At 42.6% G+C, this 25,598-nt stretch overlaps 1 protein-coding gene across 3 annotated transcripts in view; it reads right to left on the reverse strand.

The window, feature by feature from the left end:
• hipk2 (homeodomain interacting protein kinase 2) overlaps window positions 1–25,598 on the reverse strand; it is a 289,722-nt gene that overhangs the window by 126,126 nt on the left and 137,998 nt on the right. The gene's annotated exons all lie outside the window — the stretch shown is intronic.

Below are 25,598 nucleotides of genomic sequence, written 5' to 3' on the forward strand. Positions count from 1 at the left end.
GTTGCTCTGGGTTTGTCAAATTTGAGGAAAAAAAATCTCAAAATCAGGGATCATGTGAGCATGCTGACCAATTACAGCAGAGTAGCTGGACTTAAGCATGCTCAAAATTCCCTACAAAGTAACTTGTAAAGTGCATGAACATGGCGAAATTTGTGAGAAAATTAAAAGTATTGTCAACTGGAGAGAAGGTGAACCCAACAGAGCAATTGGAAAACTGTGGCATGAAGCAGGAGGTGAACATCATGGAAGACTGGGAAATTTGGCCATCAAATTTGTCCATCATCCTCAGCGGTTATGACAACAATTACAGATGACTGGTTCCAAAATGGCCTTGCCCATATTTTGAATGAGCATGCGCAAAAAGACATTTTTAACATTGATGAAGCTAGACTGTTTTACTAGCTTTTGTCAGATCACTCATTGATGCTTAAAAGGGACATGTTATGGTGGAAAATGGAGCAAGAAGCGCGTCACTGCTATGGTCTGTGTCAACTTGGATATCACCCAAACGTTGTTGCTTCTCGTGATAGGAAATTCCAAGAAGCCACGGTGCTTTGCAAAAGACACTATCCACACAAAACGAGGCAAATAAATCCTCCGGAATGACCTCAGCATTCCTCCAGAATGACCTCAAGAAAGACAAAACATGTCAACAAAAGAAAAGGAAGACTGTCATCATTACAGACAACTACCCCACGCACTCCGACATCAACAGCCTGAAGAGGATCAAGCTGATGATCTTGCCTTCTAACTCCACAGCCAAGCTCCAACTAATGGATCAGGTGGTGATTAAGAAGCTGAAAATCCACTGCTGCCAACAGCAGCTGATCTCTCAGGTTATTGAGGCCATCAATAACTAGCACTGCACTAAAGGCCATGTTGATGCTGAAAAGGTCATGGTAGATGGTGAAGGAAGCTACAATCACAAATTGCTTCCACCACATTGGGTTCAAACAAATTATGGCTTCACAAGATGACAAGAATGAGGAGGAGCAGGGAGATGCCAAACAATCCAATGACAAAACATTTTTTGCCCACTTTCAGGAGGCCAGTATGGAGGTTTGAGCAGAAGTAAGAGTGGAAACCTATGGGGAGGTGGACAATTCCATGTGATGCACGATGGAACTAACAGATAATGTCATCCTAAATACAGTATATTCGTCAGCTGAGGAGGCTGATGACCCTGAAGATTCTGATGAATGCCCATCCACCCACCTGCCAGCTTCCTTGGTCAATACCGCAAAGGATGTGGAGATGCTCTGGGATTTTGTACTGCAGCATGAGAAACATGTTTGACTGCATTGACAGTATGGGAGACTGTATCACTCACATTCAAAAACAGCATAGCAAGCAGAAAAAGATTATGCAGCTTTTCTAGTGCTAAATCCCAGCCCAGCTCAAGGCCAAACCCCAGCCTTGTTCAAGACCAGTACAATGTAAACTATGAACAAATGGAATGAAGATTTTTTCGCTCCTTTACTGTGTGATTTTTATTTGGAATTTGAAAAAAAGTAGTAAGTGTTAGAAATATGTTTAGGCATATTGACTATATAGGGATGCATTCATATGCAAATACATATAAACATATGAACTAGGAGCAGGAGTAGTCCACTTAGCCCCTCAAGCCTCCTTTATCATTCAATAAGATCATTGTGGATCTGATTGCAACCTACTCCAACTGTGCAAACAAACATTCTGTTTTAATTTCTCGCCTTATTATCTCTTAAATAACTTCCAAGATTTTTGCCTGCACTGACCATTCATTCAACACATTAAATGACCACCGTGTGAAGAAGTTCCTGACATCAGCCCAACATTACCACAATCAGCTACAATGAATAGGCTTAATCACTCTCATAGGATATTCTGGGAAATTTCAACACAGGAACTCCAGGCACATCACCCACCATTGGTGTTGCTCATGGTTCATCCTCCTATGCCAATCTAACTTTTCATTTATGGGATTTGAGTGTCACTAACAAGGCCAAAATTTACTGCCCATCATTATTTTCCCTTGAGTAGGTGGTGGTGAGTCATTTTATTAAACCACTGCAGTCCATGTGGTGTTGCTGTTGTGGAGCGAATTCCAGGATTTTGACCCAGCAACAGTGAAGGAATGATGATAAGGATGGTGCGTAGCTTGGAAGAGAATTTGCAGGTTGCGATGTTTCCATTTGTTTGCTGTCTTTGTCCTTCTAGGCAATAGAGGTCACAGGTTTGGAAGGTGCTGTCGAAGGAGCCTTAGCGAGTTGCTGCAGTGCATCTTATAGAAAGCACACACTACTGCCACTGTGCGTCAGTGGCGGAGGGAATGAATGTTTAAGTTGGTGGACGGGGTGCAAATCAAGCTATCTGATTTTTTGTGGACAGTTTTGAGTGTTGTTGAAGCTGTACTCATGCAGGCAAGTGGACTATATTTCATCACACTCCTGGTTTATGCCTTATATGTGGTGGATAGGCTGTGGGGAATCAGGGGGTGAGTTACTCACTACAGAATTCCTAGTCTCTAACTTACTCTTGTAGCCACAGTACTTATATGGCTGGTGCAGCTAATTTTCTTGTCAATGCTAACACTAGGAGACTGATGATGGGGATTCACTGTTAGCCATGCCTTTGAATATCAAGGGGTTAGATTTTCTTGTGTTGAAGATTGGCATTACCTAGTACTTGTGTAGCATGAATGTAACTTGCCACTTATCAGTTCGAGTTCAATATTTGTCCAGGTTTTGCCGCATGTGGGCACGAAGCTGAGGAGTTGTGAATGAAAATGAACACTGTACAATCATCAGTGAACATCCCAACTTCTGACCTTGTAATAGAGGGAAGGACATTGATGAAGCAGTTGCAAGGTGGTTGAGCCTCGAATACACTTCTGAGGAACTTCTGCAGCAATGACTGAGATGATTAACCTCCATCAATCACAACTATCTTCCTTCGTGTCAGGTATGCCTACATCCAGTGGAGAGTTTCCTCCCTGAATGCTATTGATTTTTATTTTGCTAGGGTTCCTTGATGCAACACCTCACCTCTGGAATTCAACTCTTTTTTCCATGTTCAGATCAAGCTTGTAATGAGGTCTTCGGTTGAATGACCCTGGTAGAACACAAACTGAGCATCAGCAAGCATGTTATTGCCATGTAAGTGCCACTTGACAGTACTGTCGGGATCTCTTCCATCACTTTGCTGATGATCAAGAGTAGACTGATGGGGGCAGAAACTGTCTAGATTGGATTTCTCCTCCATTTTGTGGGCCAGACATATTATACATTGTCAGGTAGATGCTATAGTGTATTGGAACAGATTGGCTAAGTTCAGTTCTGGAGCACAACTTAACGTTGCCAGGTCCTATATTCTTCGCAGTATCCAGAGCCTTTGCCCATTTCTTGATATCACGTGGAATGAATGGAATTGGCTGGAGACTGTCATCTGTGACACTTGGGACCTCAGGAGGAGGCTGAGATAAATCATCCACTGGATGAAGATGGTTACAAATATTTCAGCCTTTTCTTTTGCACTGACACAGCAACACAAGAGCAGGAGTAGGCCAGTCAGTCCATCAAGCCTGCTCTGCCATTCAATTCGATCATGCTTGATCAGCTACCTCAACGCCACTTTCCTGCACAATCCCCATCCATATCTCTTGGAATCGCGTGACATGAAAAGGAAACTGCTCTTCATTAACCAACTGGGTGATTATTGACAGTCAGTCAAACAATCTTTTTCTCCCATCTCTCGTATCTAATAACCATTCAAGGAAAATGAAAAAAACTAAAATGGCTTATACCAGCTCTCCGATTTTTCTCCTCCAGCAATATTCCGGAACTTAATCCCTAATTCCTGGAGATTCCTGAAGAATCCTCATTTAGCAACTTTAATAATGAAGTTCATATAAACCACAGACTAAATAGGCTTAACTCTGGCACGATCTTGTAGATTTCTCATTCCCATCAGCTGTTTTATACTTTCTCCCATTCCTTTCAGACATTGTCGTCCTGTTCATTCCCAGAAGGGTTTAATCTCAGGCCTCCATCAATACTCACAGAGGAGAGATAATTAATCCTATGGCACTCAGTACTTCAGTATTGCAGGACAGAGCTCTACCTCCCCAAGTCCCAACAGAGCAACCAGCTTGCCTCATTGCTGCAGGAATTGCCCTATCACTGTGTGGGGGTAGAGATTATTCTCATTCACTCCAGGTAACCTTCGCAATCAATGCTTTAATGGATATGGGTACTATAAATGTCATATGCATATGCTCTGCATCAACAGGATCTGCAGTTGACAGGTTCAACTCCAGTCATACGCTCTCACAAGGATAACCTATTCACAAGGCCATCCCATAAGGTTTGGAAAGCAGATATTGTCCACATCTTGTGGAGTATCTGAAAACCTCAGCTGCTACCAACCTTAATCCTACCATTTGCCATTTATTCACGAAACAGAAACAGAAAATCATTTGCATGCCCTCAAAAAAATTCACTTCTGGAAATAAAGGACAAAAATGATTTCACCTGAATTTATTTTGTTTTGAAGGCAGTGGGCCCTATTTTACCATTTTGATTCTAAGTGCTGGGTGGACTTGAAACTGGGAGTGTTTCAGATCCAACTTTTAGGCCTGTTCTGAGGCGCCCCTATATGCACTCTGCCTTCAAAAATATCAGCGAGTCCAAATCGCGTTGCACAAGCCTGTGGGCGGGGATTAACGTGCCTGAAACCCTGCAGTTCCGATTGGAGCCTACAAATGCGCATGTGCAAAACAAATGATAGAATGCTGCTCCCCTGCCACATCCCTCCTGGGCCAGATAATGCCTCCCCCTGGCCCTCACAGATATTGCCCCATCCCCCAACATTACCGACCCCATTAACCCCCCACACCCTCCGCCACTCAAACCAATGGTGGCCCCTTCCCCTCCACTTATGTCAGGCAGAGTGGCAGCAAACCCCCATCCCCCCTACCGATCTCAGGCAGTGTGACTCCCCCCTCCCCAGACCCTCCTGCACAAGGCCCTCATCTCCTCCTGACTCCGATGGCTATATGACACCTTCCTCTCACTCCCCTGTTCACAATCATTCGACACCCCAATCATTGAGGCATTGATCTACCACTGCCCCCCACCATCCCCATCAGCACATCTGCAAGTGCTCACTTGCCTTCCCCTCAATGCTAACAAGCAATCTGCATGTAACTTGTTGGAATGCTCTGCCAACGTGCCTGTAGCTGATCTGCCCAAATGAGGGGCAGCTCCATAAAAACCCCAAGGATGGACAGGCAGGCAGAAAAAAAAAGGGCACACAACCGACCCCCAATACTCTGCAGGAGTCACGTCATCATTTCTTTTATGGTTTCTTCTGTCTCTAAGGGCTTTTGGAACATCCTTTAGCTCGCAGAGTGCCGAGTGCACTAAGACCCAGCAGTATCCAGAAGACCAGAGGTCAGTTCTGAGACCCGGGTCCATGCTGCAAATTGGACATTGCACACCCCTCACACATTTCAGAATTCCCCCTGACCCGAGAAACAAAATGGCCACAACGAAAGGACCCCCATAAGCAGCAGAGAGCCGTTGGACTCTAGGCACTTACCTCCTCACTAACTCTTACTGATGGAGCGCCGGAGTCGGACTTTTATGGAGCATGTCTGTTTTGTGCCAATTCCAGATGGGTGAACACAGTGGTAAAGGGGGAAGTGCTGGTAAAATTGGGCGTGCAGCCCATTAAGTCAATTTAAATGTATGCAAATGAACTTAAATGGCCGTGGCGACCATTTCGGCATGGTCCCAATCGCGGCCATTTTCGGGCCTTGCTAAAGAGGGAACCAGCACGGAGGCGGGCGTGGATCGCGCTAATCGCTTCACGCCCGACTTTACCAAGTTTTCATGCCCGAAAATGGGCGCAACTCGATGGTAAAATTGGGCCCATTGTGTTTTTTAAAAATCATTGATGTCACAGTTTTGTCCCTTTCTCTGGTGCCTCACAATTGGTTAGATTCAGTATCACTCCATAGCGCTAGGTGCTGGAGCACTTTGTGCTCAATTAATGTGATGGTCACAGCTATTGTAGTCAATATCTTGAAAGTGTTCCCAGGGTGTGTGCACAAACCTATCTACTCAACAAGAGCAATGTCAAATTTCAACAATAGAGGCACGCCTCCCTTTCCTGCTCTCCCACTCCCCACAACAATTTGTTGTGAGCACTTTAAACCAAGTTAAGCAGACATTAAATGGACAATGGGTCAGTCACATCGAGGCACCCTGATGGCTTGTCATCGTTGCCTTGGAGATATGTGATGGTATGTGAAGAGTTGACCCAGATAGCATTCTGGCTGTACTCTACTATGCTGAGACACTGAACAGTGCAGTTGGTATGGCCACAGGGGTTGTGCTACAATACAAAGCAACTCTGAATTGGATTGTCACTACTGTCAGGTGACGGCTCACAGTTACTATGCTGTGATTCGCAGCTCAGACAGAGCAGCAGTATAGAGCAGCAATCTACTCTCACATTGCCGCAGTGTTAATGTTTCAAATCTATCAGATTGATTATCAATGACACATGGGCATACTCCATTTATCTACAACCATATGTTTAGTATCATCATGGGATGGGTAATAATGAGAGCACGTTAACAGGAGCTGCATTATACACTGACCATGCTGACAGGTCCTGATGGGATATTATACATTGATCATATTGATAGGTACCAATGGGATATTATATACTGCCCATATCATTGGAGCTGATGGGATACTATATACTAACCAGATTGATGTATACTGATAGGATACTAATCATATTGACAGGTACTGATAGATCATACAATGACAATATTGATTTTACTGATGGAATATTATATACTGACTATATCATTGGTACTGGTGGGATGTTATATATTGAACATGTTAACAGGTACTGATGGGATATTATATACTGACTATATCAGTAGGAACTGATCCACATCGACAGGTACTGATGATAACATTGGATTTTCACTCTTTTAAGTTCAATATTTTTTGAGAGGCCCCGTCATCCATTACCTTGTGTAATTGGCATGGGTTTTTCATTTGTTACTTCTACTCTCTGAGGAGATTACCTGAATCCACACAAGTAGGCAGTTCCTTAACCATGATGCAGAAGACATCATAACTGTAAAGGGCAAGTTCAAAGAATCTCCCTTTCTTGTCCAATTTAAATGGTACAATCCACGATGGGATTTGGTCTGATCCTGCTCTGTACTGAGTTATCTAATGAAAACCGTGGACCTATTGTTACACTGTGAATAATCTAAGCATAATGGGATAGAAAGCACAAGGAGGTTGCAGAAGCAATGAAAGTCTTGTTACTAGTTAGCATTCCCGTCAATCTAGAAACCAGCAAATGCTGACCATTATGATTCTGCTTTTCAAGCTAAATATAAATTCACCCAAGATCCACCATAACTCTGTTAAATATGTATAGAAGAGTTGCATGGGACTTGACCATCACTTTAAAGATTCCAGGCTCTCTCATTGATCGAAAATGATGAACAATGGGAGCAGTGACAATACACATTTCTATAGTATGTTACAATAAAGGAGGAGAGGGACACAGTGGGATAGCACCAAGGGGCTGGAATTAGGAAATGGAAGTGTGGATGAGGATGCCCTTGAAGGCAGGGAAAGGAGTAGCCAGTAAGAGGGGAGCATGAGCAGGATTGTAAGGAACAACACCATGGTGGCTGGTTAACCAATTTCCAACCTTGCAGTAAGAATCACAAGGAGCACCTGGTTAAAGTAGCTGTTCAAAATAATTGATTGGACATCCGCTGGAATATTATGTCCATTTTAGTACCAAACTTTAGGAAGGATGTCAAGGCCTTCATAAGGGTGCAAAAGTGATTTACTGGAATGGCACCAGGGATGAGTGACTTAAGTTAATTGGAGAAACTAGAGAAGCTGGAGTTGTGAAACAAAAACAGAAAATGCTGGAGAAACTCTGACAGCATCTGTGGAGAGAGAAAAGAGTCAACGTTTCGAGTCTGGATGACTGGAGTTCTGTTTAGATTAGAGAAGGTTTAATAATGATGTTCAAAATCATGAGTGGTGTTGATAGAGTAAATAAAAGATTGTTTCAAGTGGCAGGAGGGTCAGTAACCAGATGATACAGATGTAATGTCATTGGCAAAAGAAGCAAATAACATTTTTTATTCAGTGAAATGTTAAGACCTTAACTGCACTCCTGCTAGGCTGATGGGAGCAGATTCACTAATAACTTTCAAGAGGGAAGTTGGATAAATACTTCAAAGTAGGAAAGTGGCAGGGCTCTGAGGAAAAAGCAAAGGAGTGAGACTAATTGGATAGTTCTTTCAAAGCGTCAGCACCAGGCACTCTGGACCGAATGGCCTCCATCTGAGTTGATGCTATAGTTCAGAGGTGTCATGTTAGTGTACGTGAGGCAAAATAGATGACTGCCATGGGAATTCTCAAGTTGCAGTGACTACTTTTCTTTACTTTTAAACATTGTTGCATATTTCAAACATTGTTCTGTTTCAAGAAATCAAATGATTCCCCCCTTACTCGATGTTCCTTTACTCGAGGCGTTGAAACATTTAAGGAAAACAGTTATATTGTGTGACAAGACAATCTCACATGAGCGTGTAAAATGTTTATTCACTCACATCTGACTTGCCACAGCCGTTTCTCTTTTTTTTTGTACTAGGAATAAAATTGCTTCACTGCGATCATCAACATTATATACAAGTGCATGAAAATATGGTTTGCACAATCTTGCGAGAGGAGCTCCATTATGTTCTGCTCTCGGGTATCCTCAAGTGACTGAGGTCTGCAATCTGTTACTCTTATGGATTATTCATGTCCTTCTTCATATTTCCCTATGGATATCGAGCAGTCGAACAGGGAAAATGTGGGTCCTTTCCCCATGATTACTGTACAGTACAAAGGGACTTCCATAAGGAGCATTTAAACAAACTGTAAACAATTTTCAAAGGCACAGAACATGGCTGGCCGCTAAAATTTTCCCAATGGCCCACACAGCCAGTACACACCAAATAAATTACCAAGAATTTACCAGTACTCCAGCCCCACTGTCTAATTAATTGGCATACCTTGACAAATTCCACCAATGCAGTGACAGGGATGATTGAATAAAGCCAATTAACATGTCCACTTCAGGGAACACTGCACTATTTCCAAAACATTTTTTTTATTCATTGGATGTGGGTGTCTGGGCCAGCATTTATTGCCCATCCCTAATTGGCCTTCAACTGAGTGGCTTGCTGGGCCATTTCAGTGGCAGTTAAGTTCAATCACATTGTTGCAGATCTGGAGTCACATGTAGGTGAGACCAGATAAAGATTTCCTTCCCTAAAGGACATGAGTGAATTAGATGGCTTTTTACAATAAGCAAAAATGGTCATCATTAGACTATTAGTTCCAGATTTTTTTATTGCATTCAAATTTCATCAGCTCCTGTGGTGGGATTTGAACTTGGGTCTCTGGATTACTAGTCCAGTGACAATACCATTACACCACCAAACTATCACATGAAGCAACCAGGCATATCTGAGAAAGTTTCTATCAGAAAAATTAAAGTTTATTAAGACAGAAACTTATAGGTGCACGTTCTGTTGGCTTACTGGCGTGTTTTACTGCCGTGTGCGTGCAATTTGTTGATGCACATGTGGCAGTTTGTTGGCATGTGTGTTTTGTTGATGCTTTGTGTGCTTTGTTATCCCCTGTGTATTTTGTTGGTGTACATGTGTTTCTGTTAAGTTGATATCTATGTTTCTTGTTGGATGTTGTGCTGGTTAGTCTGTCATGTATATAATGTGCATAACAATCATTAGCAGTTTGAGTGTGCTCCATCTTCCATACACTAAACTGGCTTTGCTTCATTTAATAAAGGCTATCCCTTGTCAGCAATCTTTAATAAATCCCAATGGCTCAGCAACATTACAGACCAGGAAACATTTCACCCCTTTGTCTGTACTGAATTTGCTTTTGTCCTGTTGGCAGTAGGAATGTTAAAGATAGACTCTGTGCCTCCGGTTCAGGAAGAGGAAGATCAAGCAGCATTCCCACTCTCTAACACCCACTCGGATGTGCCAGTGTGAGCATCAAATGAATATACGGAAAGGAGTGAAAGTAGATGAGTCCAGTCTTAATCCCTGAACCAATGCAAGTTTTCTCATAGATGCTTGGATATGATAATTGGCTTCAACACCTTTGGTTAGAGACTTAAAGAGGTGGGTAGAATCAACCAGGCTTCCTTAGTGATGGAAAGGGATAGGCATGAACCACCTTAGTGGTGGAACCACCTTAGTGATGGAAAGGGATAGGCATGAACCTCGGGCCAGTGGTTTTAGCTGGGGGAAGGGTAATTATGAGGCTATTAGGAGAGAATTAGGAAACATAGGTTGGACTAGGAGATTACAGGGACTGGGAACGTCCGACATGTGGAGTTTTTTCAAGGAGCAGCTACTGCGAGTCTGTGATAGGTATGTCCCTGTCAGGCAAGGAGGAATTGGTAGGGCTAGGGAACCGTGGTGCACCAAAAAAGTTTCTTTGTTGGTTAAAAAGAAAAAGGAGGCTTATGTTCGGATGAGACGTGAGCACTCGGGTAGTGCACTAGAAAGCTTTAGATTGGCTAAGAGGGAGTTGAAGAGCGAGCTTAGAAGGGCTAAAAGGGGACATGAGAAGACTTTGGCGGATAGGGTTAAAGAGAATCCTAAGGCGTTCTATAGGTATGTCAAGAACAGAAGGTTGGTTAGGGCAAGTTTAGGGCCAGTTATAGATGGCAGAGGGAAGTTATGTGTGGAACCGGAGGAGATTGGTGAAGCATTGAACCAATATTTCTCTTCGGTGTTCACGCAAGGGGACATGAATATAGCTGAGGAGGACACTGGGTTGCAAGGGAGTAGAATAGACAGTATTACAGTTGATAAGGAGGATGTGCAGGATATTCTGGAGGGTCTGAAAATAGATAAATCCCCTGGTCCGGATGGGATTTATCCAAGGATTCTCTGGGAGGCAAGAGAAGTGATTGCAGAGCCTCTGGCTCTGATCTTCAGGTCGTCGTTGGCCTCTGGTATAGTACCAGAAGATTGGAGGTTAGCGAATGTTGTCCCATTGTTTAAGAAGGGGAACAGAGACTTCCCCGGGAATTATAGACCGGTGAGTCTCACTTCTGTTGTCGGCAAGATGTTGGAAAAAATTATAAGGGATAGGATTTATAGTTATTTGGAGAGTAATGAATTGATAGGTGATAGTCAGCATGGTTTTGTGGCAGGTAGGTCGTGCCTTACTAATCTTATTGAGTTTTTTGAGAAAGTGACCAAGGAGGTGGATGGGGGCAAGGCAGTGGACGTGGTATATATGGATTTTAGTAAGGCGTTTGATAAGGTTCACCATGGTAGGCTTCTGCAGAAAATGCAGATGTATGGGATTGGGGGTGATCTAGGAAATTGGATCAGGAATTGGCTAGCGGATAGGAAACAGAGGGTGGTGGTTGATAGTAAATATTCATCATGGAGTGCGGTTACAAGTGGTGTACCTCAGGGATCTGTTTTGGGGCCACTGCTGTTTGTAATATTTATTAATGATCTGGATGAGGGTATAGTTGGGTGGATTAGCAAATTTGCTGATGACACCAAAGTCGGTGGTGTGGTAGACAGTGAGGAAGGGTGTCGTAGTTTGCAGGAAGACTTAGACAGGTTGCAAAGTTGGGCCGAGAGGTGGCGGATGGAGTTTAATGCGGAGAAGTGTGAGGTAATTCACTTTGGTAGGAATAACAGATGTGTTGAGTATAGGGCTAACGGGAGGACTTTGAATAGTGTGGAGGAGCAGAGGGATCTAGGTGTATGTGTGCATAGATCCCTGAAAGTTGGGAATCAAGTAGATAAGGTTGTTAAGAAGGCATATGGTGTCTTGGCGTTTATTGGTAGGGGGATTGAATTTAGGAGTCGTAGCGTTATGTTGCAACTGTACACAACTCTGGTGCGGCCGCACTTGGAGTACTGTGTGCAGTTCTGGTCCCCACATTACAGGAAGGATGTGGAGGCTTTGGAGAGGGTGCAGAGGAGGTTTACCAGGATGTTGCCTGGTATGGAGGGGAGATCCTATGAGGAGAGGCTGAGGGATTTGGGATTGTTTTCGCTGGAAAGGCGGCGGCTAAGAGGGGATCTTATTGAAACATATAAGATGATTAGAGGTTTAGATAGGGTGGATAGTGATAGCCTTTTTCCTCTGATGGAGAAATCCAGCACGAGGGGGCATGGCTTTAAATTGAGGGGGGGTAGTTATAGAACCGATGTCAGGGGTAGGTTCTTTACCCAGAGGGTGGTGAGGGATTGGAATGCCCTGCCAGCATCAGTAGTAAATGCGCCTAGTTTGGGGGCGTTTAAGAGATCCGTAGATAGGTTCATGGACGAAAAGAAATTGGTTTAGGTTGGAGGGTCACAGTTTTTTTTTTATTTTAACTGGTCGGTGCAACATCGTGGGCCGAAGGGCCTGTTCTGCGCTGTAATGTTCTATGTTCTATGTTCCTACCCCTCAATATCATTCAATTATTCTGCTGGAAGGTGCAGATGTCAGAAAGGTCAAAGATGAGTTTAGCTGCCTTGTTCTCCTGTTATGTCTCCATTGTCATGAAGAATGGTGATACAAGTATGATATTGGGGGGGAGGCAGGGGGGGGGGGGAGGCGGGGAGAGGGGAGGAGTTCAAAAAGGGAGGGGAGACGGTGCGGTTTCAGGTGGAGGTGGGGAATTGTGGCCAGCCTCCTTGATGTTTCAACACAGTAGGCACTTTCAAGAGATGCAAGGTGAGTGAAGCTTCTTTAAGTATTACATTTTTACTTGGAACACTTAATCAATCAAAAAACTGCAAAACTGTATAATTTATTATCGATTTCCAGAGGTTGGGAAGAAAAAAATGGCTGAAACAAAGTCTTTATCACTTCCCCTTGTTTTGAGGGAAAGGGAGGGGTGAGGGGAAAGGCTTGTGAAGAAAGTACTTTTTGAAGGGCTCTCAGCTTCAAGATGTATTTATGTTAGTACATTACTCAACCATCTTTCCCTTCCATTGGATTACTGCAAAGCAATTTCCTTTGGCTAGTGCACTGCTCTCACTTATTTAGGCCAGGATGTATTCCTGCTGCAAAGAACCGGATAAGCCAAGCCACTGAGGACTTATGGTTGCTATGTTCAGATTGTCGTCTAACTTGCTGGTACTTTGTTACTTTAAACAATTTAATACGTTTTCTTACAAATTGTTCTTACAAAATAGAATAATTATATGTTTACATTCAGTGGTGTGAGTTTCCGATGATGTCAATGAGAATGAGGTTATTAATACAGGCTTCTCAACAAGCCCTGCTGGTCTGCAATGACATAACCAGTCCACAGTTCTCGTCCAAGAAAGACAAGATGCCAAGCAAATCCGAGGCACTGAGATCAGCTCTGACTTCAGAGCTAGTCATAGTCATTAAATGCATAAAAATAGAAAAGACTTGCATTTATATAGCACCACTTACAACCACAAGGCGTCACAATGCATTTCATAGCCAGTTAATTACTTTTGATATGTAGTCCTAGTTGTGATGGGACAGCAGCCAATTTGTGCACAGCAAGCTCCCACAAATATCAATGTGGCAATGACTTGATGTTGCGGATAAGAATTGGCCAGCATCCCACGCCTAACTTGAATTTCACAATAACTTCATTGCAGTGTTAATGGAAGCCTTACCTGTGACTAATAAATAAACTTTTTAAAACTTTATGCTCTTCTTTGAAATAGTGCCCTGGGATCATTTAAGTCCACTTGAAAGGGCAGTTGGAGCCTTCAATTAATGTCCCATCCAAAATTCAGCACTCCCTCAAAACTGCAATGAATTACCAGCCTTGATTTTTGTGCTCAAGTCCTGGAGTGTGACTTGAACCTACAACCTTTCTGACTCAGGGGTGTGAATGCTTCCAAATGAGACAATGGCAGCAAGAAATGCGATATTAGAGCAGGTGACAAAAAAGCTGGCTGAAAGAGGTAGGTTTTAAGGAGCAAGTTAAGGAAGAGTGAGGCACTGAGATTGGTAGAGGGAATTGTAGAGCAACCAAAGGCACAGCCACTAATGATGAAACGTTTAAAATTGGGTATGTGCAAGAGACCAGAATTGGAGCAGCACAGAGATTTTGGAGGGTGGTAAGGTTGAAAGAGGTGAGAAACAAGGAGGGGCAATGCATGGAGAGATTTGACAACATGGTGAGATCTTTCATTCGTTACTATAAAACAACACAAAGTCACAGTATCAACTGGCTCAACTATCTCCATCATTCTTCCACAAAATCTATCCCAGAGCACGGCATACAGTGGTTAGCTCTGCTGCCTCACAGCGCAGGGACTCGTGTTCGATTCCGGCCACCCCATGTCTGCGTGGGTTTCCTCTGGGTGCTCCAGTTTCCTCCCACACTCCAAAGATATGAAGGTTAGACTGATTGGTCATGCTAAATTGTTCCTTAGTGTCAGGGGGACTAGCAGGGTAAATGTATGGGGTTGGAGGGATAGGGCCTGGGAGGATTGTTGTCAGTGCAGGCTCGATGGGCCAAGTGGCCCTTTTCTGTACTGTAAGGATTCTATGATTCTAAGAAACAGTACTATTGGTATCTTTGATGAGGAAGCACAAATGTGGGACAGAGCGATTCTCCAGGGACTGAGAACTAAACCAACTTTGTGAGATGGTTTCCAGGGTTCTATACACATCTCATTTATATTTTTAAATATTTGATTACATATGTACTCTACCTCTGGAACCTGGGCAGTATTGTAACTGGAGCATGCAGTGTGCTGTTAATTTAATTGATTTCAACGAAGTTATAAATTTCAATTCCAATCTCTTAGTAAAGTAAGCACAGAAGTCCATTCAGCTGCTCAAGCTTGGTCCACCGTTCACTTAGATCAATGTCTTTCCAAGTGAGGGTCACAACCTGTGGGATAGGTTGCAGGATATTGAAAAATGGGTTGCCAAAAATTATCCCCAAAGATCGCCAGAGATTTGCTTCCATTTTCTCTCTGGGTAAATTCTCACTGCAGTACAGTATATGACCGCATGAAGCAAGAATAAACAGGTCAGCAGTCCCTGTACCTGCACTTGGCATCAAGAGTCCTGTATGTATGTGCACTTGGCGCCAATTTTCTTTCCTTTCTAGTAAGGCAATTGTAGACATGGATCATTTTGTTATTCAAATGAGAGGGCCAGACACACCAATAGCCAATAAACCTACAGGCCAGGAACTCGCATCTGCCAGAGACAGTGCTAGCTGCTCCTCTGAGTCCATGACAGGACAGAGCAGTACAAATGTTAGCTATGAACAGAGCACCAGGGTCTCCAGTGAACAGTCTGCAAAGCAAAAACTAAAATCAGGAACAAAGCCATTTAAGATGATTTTTTGAGTTTTCTTTTGTCAATTTTGCCAACGCAAATCAGGATGCAAAGCCCATATGTGTTAGACACAGGGAATGAGAGTTTAAAACCCTCAAAACTGCAGACACCTGAAGACTAAGCATAGCAACTGGAGAACAAACCTTTGGATTTTTTTCAAAGGATGCAGCTCTTACATGGTGGCTTACTGTGTAGCCAAAGAGAAAAAGCCCCACACTATTGCAGAGAAATAGATTCTCCCCGCAACACTAGACATGACTGGCATGGCTTTCGATGAGAAGTCAGCTAAAAACTGAAATGCATCCCGCTTAGTGATAACCCAGTGTCTCGTTGAAATTTGTGATATTGCTGAGAATTTAGAAGTACATTTCTCAGTTAAAGTTTTAAAGCGGGGGATTTTTCAATACAACTGGATGAAAGTACAGACCTTACAGATTGCATAACATTGTTAGTTTACGTTAGGTATGTTCGGCACCAGTGCTGAGTAAAATAAGCATTTTGTTGCTATTGCCCTTCATGACGAGCTACATGTGCAAGGTGGAATTTTCCGTTCTCACAAAGGTGAAGACAGCACAAAGGAACGAGCAGAACTCTGCACCTGATATGCATGTTGCCCCGTCTTTCTGTGAATCCGATTGGAGTGACATTGTTAGGACCAAGCAGACTCATTTGTCACATTAAGTAGTAAGTGAACGTGGCGTGGGCCATGATGGACGGCCATTTGGTGGAAGTGGGTCATCGGAAAAACAGTTTAAAAAACCAACTTGGATTACATCAACTCCATTTATCTGCTTTTGTTCCATAATCCTTGAAACCTTTGCCAAACAAAAATCCATCACCCTCAGAGTTAAAACCATGACTTGATTTAGCATCCATAAGACTTTTGTGACAGAGTACCCAATTTTAATACCCTATGCAACCAGTCCAAGCTCTAACAATTAATTAGGTGAGGTGCCCAGACTGGATGCAGTACTCTAGATGGGATCTGACCAAAAACTGCAGTCTTTTGCATTGCAATCTCTTCTTGTCAGTGGCTGTAACACATTCTGAAACCAGGCTGGACAATAAGCAGCTGTCTCCACCAGCTTTACGCTCTGTTGAATTTCGGCTCCATCAAATATAAATTAAACAAAACGTGCGACTTGTTGATGTGGGCACAGGTGAAAGAAAATTTGCCAGCTGAGAAACAGTTGGCTTCAAAAACAAAAAGCACTGAGCTGAAAAATAGGCCTGGGTATAAGCCTCCAACATGTGAAAACAAGTAGCTACATTGGAAGCGCAATGGGAAACAGTCTTAAACCTCAGGCTGTGGGTATACTCAAGCTTAGTACACTCAAACTTGAGGAAACATGGAAATACATGAAAATATGAAAAGGACACGCGTGCTGAGGTTTCAAAACTGATTTCCTGAGGGGCGTAAAGCTATTTCTCCTCACCCCAATTCTTTTTGCTTCCACACTTGGTACGGTTTCCAGTAGTTTCCTAGAATATTTTGATTGTTCCCCTTGAAAGAGTTTGTTTAGCTTGGCACAGATTACTTCAGTAGGTCCTCCAATCAACTATAACTCACTGGGTCAATGTGCAGAGGGCAGAGGTTCCAGGCTTGTAAACGGGACATTTCGGCTGCAGTTCCCTCTTGGTTTCCTTGTTACAAATAATCCTATCAGGCACAGAAAGATTCCAATTGGCTACTGCTGTGTTTATCGACTGTTGAGCAGGAGAATTTAAATGAGGCAGTTTTATGCAGCAGGGAAAACAGAAAATATGTCAATATCCACTTACTGAAGTCTGCATGGCCTGGGTCATGAATGCAACTGCATTAATAAATTTCAAGTATAAGGTTTTAACAAATGCTTAATTTATTGTTCTGGTGAATGGATCAGAAGGTCTCTGATTCAGGTCATAGTCACACCCAGCACAACAGCCGAATAGCTACAAGAGGCTTCAAACTGAGGCCACAAACTGAGGATATCTTAGTTGTGCCACAGTCTCAATGAAAAGTAAATGGACACCATTTTGTGAATCTGAACATCACATTCTACAACAGCAACTTGCATTTATATAGCACCTTGTAAAATGCTTCACAGGAATGTAATCAAACATCACATAAATAGGGAGGGGAGATTCGAACACATTGATGAACACTTTCAAATTGAGGTGTTTCTTAACCGGACGACATTGTAGATCAGCAAACACTGGGGAGATTGGTGAATGGGACTTGGTGCAAGTTAGGATACAGGCAGATTTGGATGAGCTCAAATTTATGGAGGATGGAAGATGGGAGGCTGGCTAGGAGAGCATTGGAATAGTAAAATCCAACATCACAAAGGCATGGATGAGGGTTTCAGCAACTGATAGGCTGAGGTAGGTGTACAGGAACACCATTCTCTAACCTGCCGATACAAGGACAGAATGCAAGAAACACAAGCAAGAGTGGAACATGTGCTCTGTTGAGCCTGGTCTGCTATTCAATATCATGATTGATCTTCCACCTCAAGTCCACTTTCCCTCTATCCCTTATATCTTACCCTTGATTCTGTGAAACACCAAAAGTTTGTCTATCTCAACCTTAATTATACCAGAACAACCTTATACTTGAAATGTATTAATGCAGTTGCATTCATGACCTAGGCCATGCAGACTTCAGTAAATGGATATTGACAATCCTCCGGATAGACAATTCCAAAGGTCCACAGCCTTTACAGAAACATGCTTTCCTTATTTCAGCTGTAATGATTGACTCCTTATCTTGAGAGTGTGCCCCCTTGTTCTAGATAACTCAGCTAGGGAAATAATCTTTCAGTGTCTACCCTATTAAGCCCTATAAGAGTCTTGCATTTTTCTCTGAGATCACCTCTCATTATTCTAAACTCCAGAGTTTACCGGCCCAATTTACTCAGCTTTTCATTATTGGACAACTCCCTCATCTCAGGGACCAATGAACCTTCTCTGAACCACCTCTAATGCAAATATATTTTTCCTTAAAACTGAACAGCAAAACGTCACATAGCACTGCAGGTGTGGTCTTACCAATGCTTGGTATAATTTTAGCAAAACTTCCTTTTCAGGAACCAATTATGTCATTAAGTCCAAGAACCGCCTGTAGTTACATGTAATTAATAAAGACTTGCTGTTAACATACAAAAGACTACAACAATATGTTCTGTAACCATTACATATTAATGGTTATTAAATATGGAGGTATGATGATTGTGGCATCTGGGACATTGTCAGGTATGATTCTATGAGCGTAACTATGTCAGGCTGTTGCTTGACTAGCCTGTGGGACAGCTCTCCCAATTTTGGAACAAGCCTCCAAATATTAGTAAGAAGGACTTCACAGGTTTAACAGTGTTTGGTGTGCCATTGCCATTTCTGGTGCCTAAATCAATGCTCGGTGAATCCATTCATTGCAGTTTGATACAACTGAGTGATTTGCCCGACCATTTCAGAGGGCATTTAAGAGGCAACAAAATTGTTATAGGTCTGCACACACATGTAGGCCAGACCAGGTAAGGATGGCAGATTTCCTTCCCTAAAGGACATTAGTAAGCTGTTACATTAATCAACAATGATTTCATGATCACCATTACTGAGACTAGCATTTAATTAAATTCAAACTCCACAAACTGACATGGTGGAATATGAACCTGTGTCCCCATGGCATCTGCCTGGGCCTCTGCATTATAAGTCAAGCAATATTAGCATTATGTCAACGGCTCCCTCCTAGCTAGATGCCTGCATGCTAACTTTCTGCTTTCCTTGTACAAGTACAGCCAAGGCTCTTTGAACATAATTTAGAAGTTTCAAGCCTTTTAAAAAGTATTCAGACTACAGCAATGGAATCCTACTTACACAGCAATAAGTAATAGACATTTACTGGTCAGGTTAAGGAGCTTTTGCATTTACCACTTCGTATTTTATGGGACTGTGTGTTGACTCTCCAATGTTGTTCGCAACCACAACTGGTTTCCCTTATTGGCACAATTGCAAATAATCAAAAACAGAGTCTTGGGTCTGGTTATAACTCCAGTTTACCAATGAAACAATGAGGAGAGGAGTTGACGTTGTTTTGCTGTGCCAAATATAAAAGCAATTTTGACATTCTTTCACAAACTGAGTGAATTACATTCACAGATTTCTTGGATTTGCTCTTTCCCTTTTGTCCTCTCCTTCAAAGTAGCAACTCTGGCCATTGTACAGCTCCCGAAGCACCAATTCCTCACCTGTACTTCACCCAAGAGGCTAGTGTTCATCTTTCAGAACAAGCAATGAGTTTTGACAAGCTCAAGTTCCACTGCAGGGCATCATCATCATCACCCCCCCCTGCAACGATCACCATGCCCACACTACATAGATATACATGCACGTTTTTCAGCAGGAGTCATTAGGAAACAATCAGGAGCAGGAGTTTTGAATGCCACTCCATCTTCCCCCAGCCCCCAAATGAGATCAATTCATTAAATGTCAGCCTTGGTCTATGAATAGCACTTGGGTCTCTTAGTCAGAAGTTGAGAGTCTCATTCCAGTGTTTAGGCTGAGCTCCAGTGCAGTATTCAGGAAGAGCTGCCACGTTGGAGATGCCTTCTTTCAGATGTGATGTTTGTCCTCTCTGGTATATTTCAATGAATAGCAAGAGATTTTTTCACACATTCTAGTCTGTATTTATCTCATTAACCAACATCACTTAAAACAGTGCCTGTTAAGAATCTCATTGTGGGATCTCACTGTGTACAAATTGGCTGCTGCGTTCCCCGTAATAACTACAACATGAAAAAGTATTGAATTTACTGTAAAGCCTGCGACTGGAGCGATGCTACAGAGATCCAAGTTCTTTTTCTCTTAGACCATAAGACATAGGAGCAGAATTAGGCCACTCGGCCCATCGAGTCTGCTCCGCCATTCAATCATGGCTGATATTTTTCTCATCCCCATTCTCCTGTCTTTTCGCCATAACCCCTGATCCCCTTATTAATCAAGAACCTATCTATCTCAGTCTTAAAGACACTCAATGATCTGGCCTCCACAGCCTTCTGGGGCAAAGAGTTCCACAGATTCACCATTCTCTGCCTGAAGAAATTCCTCCTCATCTTTGTTTTTAAGGATCATCCCTTTAGCCTAAGGATGTGCCCTCTGGTTCTAAATTTTCCTACTAGTGGAAACATCCTTTCCACATTCACTCTATCCAGGCCTTGCAGTATCCTGCAAGTTTCAATAAGATCCTCCCTTATCCTTCTAAACTCCAACGAGTACAGACTCAGAGTCCTCAACCGTTCTTCATATGACAAGCTCTTCATTCCAGAGATCATTCTTGTGAACCTCCTCTGGACCCTTTCCAAGGCCAGCACATCCTTCTTTAAATACGGAGCCCAAAAACTGCTCACAATACTCCAAATGGGGTCTGACCAGAGCGTTATACAGTCTCAGGATTACATCCCTGCTCTTGTATTCTAGTCCTCTCGACATGAATGCTAACATTGCATCTTCAATGATGTTCAGCAGATTTGACTCCAGGGTAATAGTTCGGTGAAAATAATAATTTCCTGCCTTTAAAATCATCGGGGGGGCGCAACCAGAATCATCGTTAATTAAAGTTTTAACATACATTTCTGGTGATGGGTCCTACAATTAAATGAAATTGGTGAAACACACAGGAGCATTATGAATGAGGACATGAAAAATATGATATAATTGCGCATTCTTTCTTTTCATAGCTGGGGACTGAATGAGGATTTTTTTGCTTTGTGTGTGCAGCTACTCACTGAATAAATCCAAAGATCCAAGAGAGGAAAGCTTCCCATTTATTTTGTTGTCAGCTCTGTGACAGTTTGCACTGGATTTATAACAAATAATAAAGCGCTATAGCTTCCAAGGGAAAATCAGCAGATATAAAAAGACAATGGACTGCACTGACCATCCTCCTGCACTAAGCTGGAAGAGAACTGCAAACACAAGAGAAATCCTTGCTATCAGATCTCTGACTCACAAGCTACGTATCCAATTATATTTGCAGCAAAAACTGGCAGGACATTTGATGCATTCCTTGTTTCATTATTTGATCCTCTCCCCATTTGCTTATCCTTCTTCAATCCCTTCCTCTCTTCATTGCAGGTTGAGGATCAAGCACAGGATTTGGTGTTGAAAGGAGGTTCTCACTAAAGATAAACTGAATCCTGTGTAGCCCACACATTCAATTCTCAGCCAGGTCCCAAAATTCTCTTCAGGTAGGTTCTGCTTGTTAAATCAGGTAGGACTTAGATCATGATCACAAGATAGCTTTCAATTCAGGGCTGTTGCTTCCTTGTAAATGCTGGGTGTATGCCATCTCCACCCTGCAGAAATACCTCTATCTTCAATCTCTAAGCATTTTAAAACAAAACCTTCACCAGCCAAAGCCTCCCTGACCTCCTCATCCATAGGAAGCGTTAAGGTTGGGACAGTTACTCATATGCACATCTTAGGATCAACCTCCTCCATCTTGCTATCTCTCTCCCCTCCATCCCGCCCTGTTTCCCCATTTCCATCGGTGGTCTGTCTTTCCCTGCTCTCCATTCCTAATATTCTCCTTTCCCTCTATGTACCACCTCAGTTGACATCTCACCTCAACTGTTGCAAATTCCCCATTGAATGCCCACCTTTCTACATCTTCCTTGTAATCTAACCCACCACTAATGTACTGAATGAACCCTTCTTGCCCACCCTCCACCCCTCACTCCAACCCTTCCACTTGCTAATCTCCTTCATTCCCCTTCGTGGAAACATCAGCATAGGTTATTCAACCATGAAGCCTACTTCATCATTCAGCACAATCATGACTGATCATCCACTTCAGTGCTTTTTTCCCCATATCTTATCTCCTTAACCCCATGTATTTATCCTACTAATCCCCCTAATCTACACATCTTGGGACTGTGGGAGGAAACTGGAGCACCCAGAGGAAACCCACACTGACACCGGAAGAATGTGCAAACTCCACACAGTCACCCAAGTCCGGAATTAAACCTGGGTCCCTGGCACTGTGAGGCAGCAGTGCTAACCACTGTACCACCATACCACCCGTAGGATTTTCTTCCCTACACTGCACTCATGATCCACATGGGCTCTTAGAGAATTCATTTCATGGTTGAATTTTCTTCCATCATCTGCCATGGTGGGATTCAAATTTGGGTTCCCAGAACATTACTGGGCGTCACTGGATTCCCAGCTCAGTGAAAGTACCACTATGCCAACAGTCCCACCCCTTCAAATAGGTTTTTCCCTTTTGATGGTTCCATCACCACCTGTGATAGAAGTGTGATTTATTACGAGAATAACTTTTTTTTAATGTGTTCATGGGATGTGGGCGTCGCCACATTGTCATCGCCACAGAGTCACATTGCTGTGGAACACCTAAGGCCAGACTAGATAAGGCCGACAGATTTCCTCCCCTAAAGGACATTAGTGAACCAGATCTGTTTTTATGACAATTGACAAGGATTTCATGCTCATCATTAGACTTTTAATTCCAGATTTCTTCCTGGGTCTCCAGAGCATTACCCAGGGTCTCTGGATTACTAATCCAGTGACAATGCCACTATGCCATTGCCTCCCTCAAAGTATTTGGCCCGAGGTTATTAATGGCTCATGAAGATCTTCCACTGATATCAGGGAGGGCCCCAAACAACAGAAATGTGTTCCAACTGTGCAAAGCAAGAACAGTTGCACAACTGTTTTGAGGTGATTCACACCTGAAGCCATCAAAATGTCATTCCTGCATTTCAGCCATTGCTCAATTGGTAGCACTATTGCCTCAGAGTTGGAAGGTCAACAGTGAGTGCTGCTGATGTTTATATCCCAGCATCAGTTTTGTTTCAAGTCCCATTCTGAACAGTTGAGCTCAAAATCCAGACTGACGCTCTAGTGCAGTAGTGAGAGAGTGCTGTACTGTCAGAGGTGGCTTCTTTTCAATGAAATATTAAGATGTGACCCAATGAGCTTTCTCAGGTGATCCAACAGATTGAATAGCACTATACAAAGAAGAGCAGGGGAGTTTACCTGGTGTCCTGATAATATTTAACCCTCAACCAACACCCAAATCAGGTTATCTAATCATTACAATATTGCTGATGGTGAGAGAATGCTGTGTGCAAATTGAGTGCCGTGCTTCCTACATTACAGTGGTGCCTACATTTCAAGTATACTCCTTTGGCTGTGCAGTGTTATTCATTGTCTCTCTGATAAACAGAGCAGAGGTGACACAATGGGAGCAAAGTTATTTCACAAGCCGAATAGAATGAATGCTGAGACCTAAACACTGAGCAGCATTTACCCTTGACGTACTTAACACCAGTGGTCCCAATCTGCGGATGGTTCTCTTTGAAACTGACGCAAAGCAATTTCTAGGAAACGATTTTCATAATGAATGGACATGACATCAGGACATCAAATTCTAATTACAGGAACTCCTCTCCCTTTGAAAATTCAGAGGAACCGAGAGCTTAAGAGAAAATCATCTCTTGGCGTGCTGTAAATGAGCTCCCTTACAGCTGGCCTGGAACCTAATCACAAAGGAATATAATGTACCATTCAAACCATCTTTTCTCTGTCTTCCTTTAACTTTATCTAATAAAAATTATGTTAATTGCATAATGTATAATATGACATGTAGTTAAAGGATGTTAAAACACCTCAGAGGCATTTCACAAAGTGAACTATTCTCTAAATGCAGTGACCGTTAGGTATCGGTTTTGGATATGATAATCTAATGGTTAGAATTCTGGACAAGAGATTTGTGAGTTCAAGTCCCATCAGAGTAACTTATAAAATTAAACTCAATAAAGCTGGTAATGTGTGAGCTGGCACCAGGGTAGAGCAGTACAAGCTGCTGAATATTCTTTTACAAAAAAACAATGCGTGTTCTTTCGGGAAGCAAAACTGTCATCTCCCACCCACCTAGAACTCACATAACTCCAGCCCAACATTACATGGATGACTCTTAGCATTCTCTGAGCATTTAGGTATGGGCAATAAATGCTGCTTCGCTAGTGCAACATTCCAAGAACAAATATTTTTTTAAATCCCTGGAAGTGCTAGATTCATTACACAAAAGAAAGTTTCCTATTAATTCTGATCCAACTTCCAGAGCAAATTAAATTCATCTCATTGGAGCTGCTCTTTGAGGTTCAATTCAATTAAGAGTAGATCAAGTTGGTGTAGGACTGGAGTAACATATAGGCCAGACCACGTAAGGATGACATGTCTCCTTCTCTGAAGGACATGAAAAAAACTAATTGAGTTTTTACAACAATCCAACAGCATCACAGTCACTTTAATACCATTTTTTCTTTAAAAAACAAAATTCCAATTCTCAAACTGCCGTAATAGGATTTGACTGTACAATCACCCAATAAGATAACCACTGCTGTACTGCACCCATTAAGTTGATTTATGTTAAGAAAGAACAAGTTATTGATGGAAATTTACTGATCCATATTAGATCCATGACTATTGCCAGGGAAAACCATGAGCATTCAAGTCAGGTCATCAGGCTGACTTTTGCATACCATGATCCACTGGGTATGAGCGGCTGAGTTAGAAGAGAAAATCATTTTCTTCAGCGAAAAGTACAGCTCCCACTGACAATAACAGGCACCATGTGAGTTAGCACACAAGAGCTTCCTCCTGAACTCTCCCACTTTAATAAAATAGCCAGCTGTGGGCTGTTCCTAGGGCAGACAGAGCACATTTCATCCTGAAAGCACTTTGAAAGCATTTCCTGAAAGACCCTTTGAAACCCAGCTGAACAAAGAGGGCCTCCAGCTATACTGTCCAATCGAATCGAGTGGCTGAATCGGCAGGCACAATGTGCCTCGCATTAACCAACAAAGCCAACAAAAGAAGAGGAAGGTATTCCGAGTGGAAATGTCTTCTTAGCTAGGTCAGACAACCCTTACTGATGTTGTTTTCTGTCCTGTTAGGAAATTCTGAGATAGATATGCAGGAGGAAAGAAAAATAGATGAGAGAAATGTGCAGACGGTCAATTCCAAAAGTGCATCGAGTGTGAATGCATTACTTTTTTTTAGCTATTAATTCTCTGGATATGGCAAGATTGATATTTATTGCTTTTTCTTCATTACTCATGAAAAGCTGGTGAGCCACCTTCTTGAACTGCTAGAGTCTATGTGAAGTAAACACAT

This window comes from Mustelus asterias, chromosome 9 (assembly GCF_964213995.1).
Source record: "Mustelus asterias chromosome 9, sMusAst1.hap1.1, whole genome shotgun sequence".
Lineage (NCBI taxonomy): Eukaryota > Metazoa > Chordata > Chondrichthyes > Carcharhiniformes > Triakidae > Mustelus > Mustelus asterias.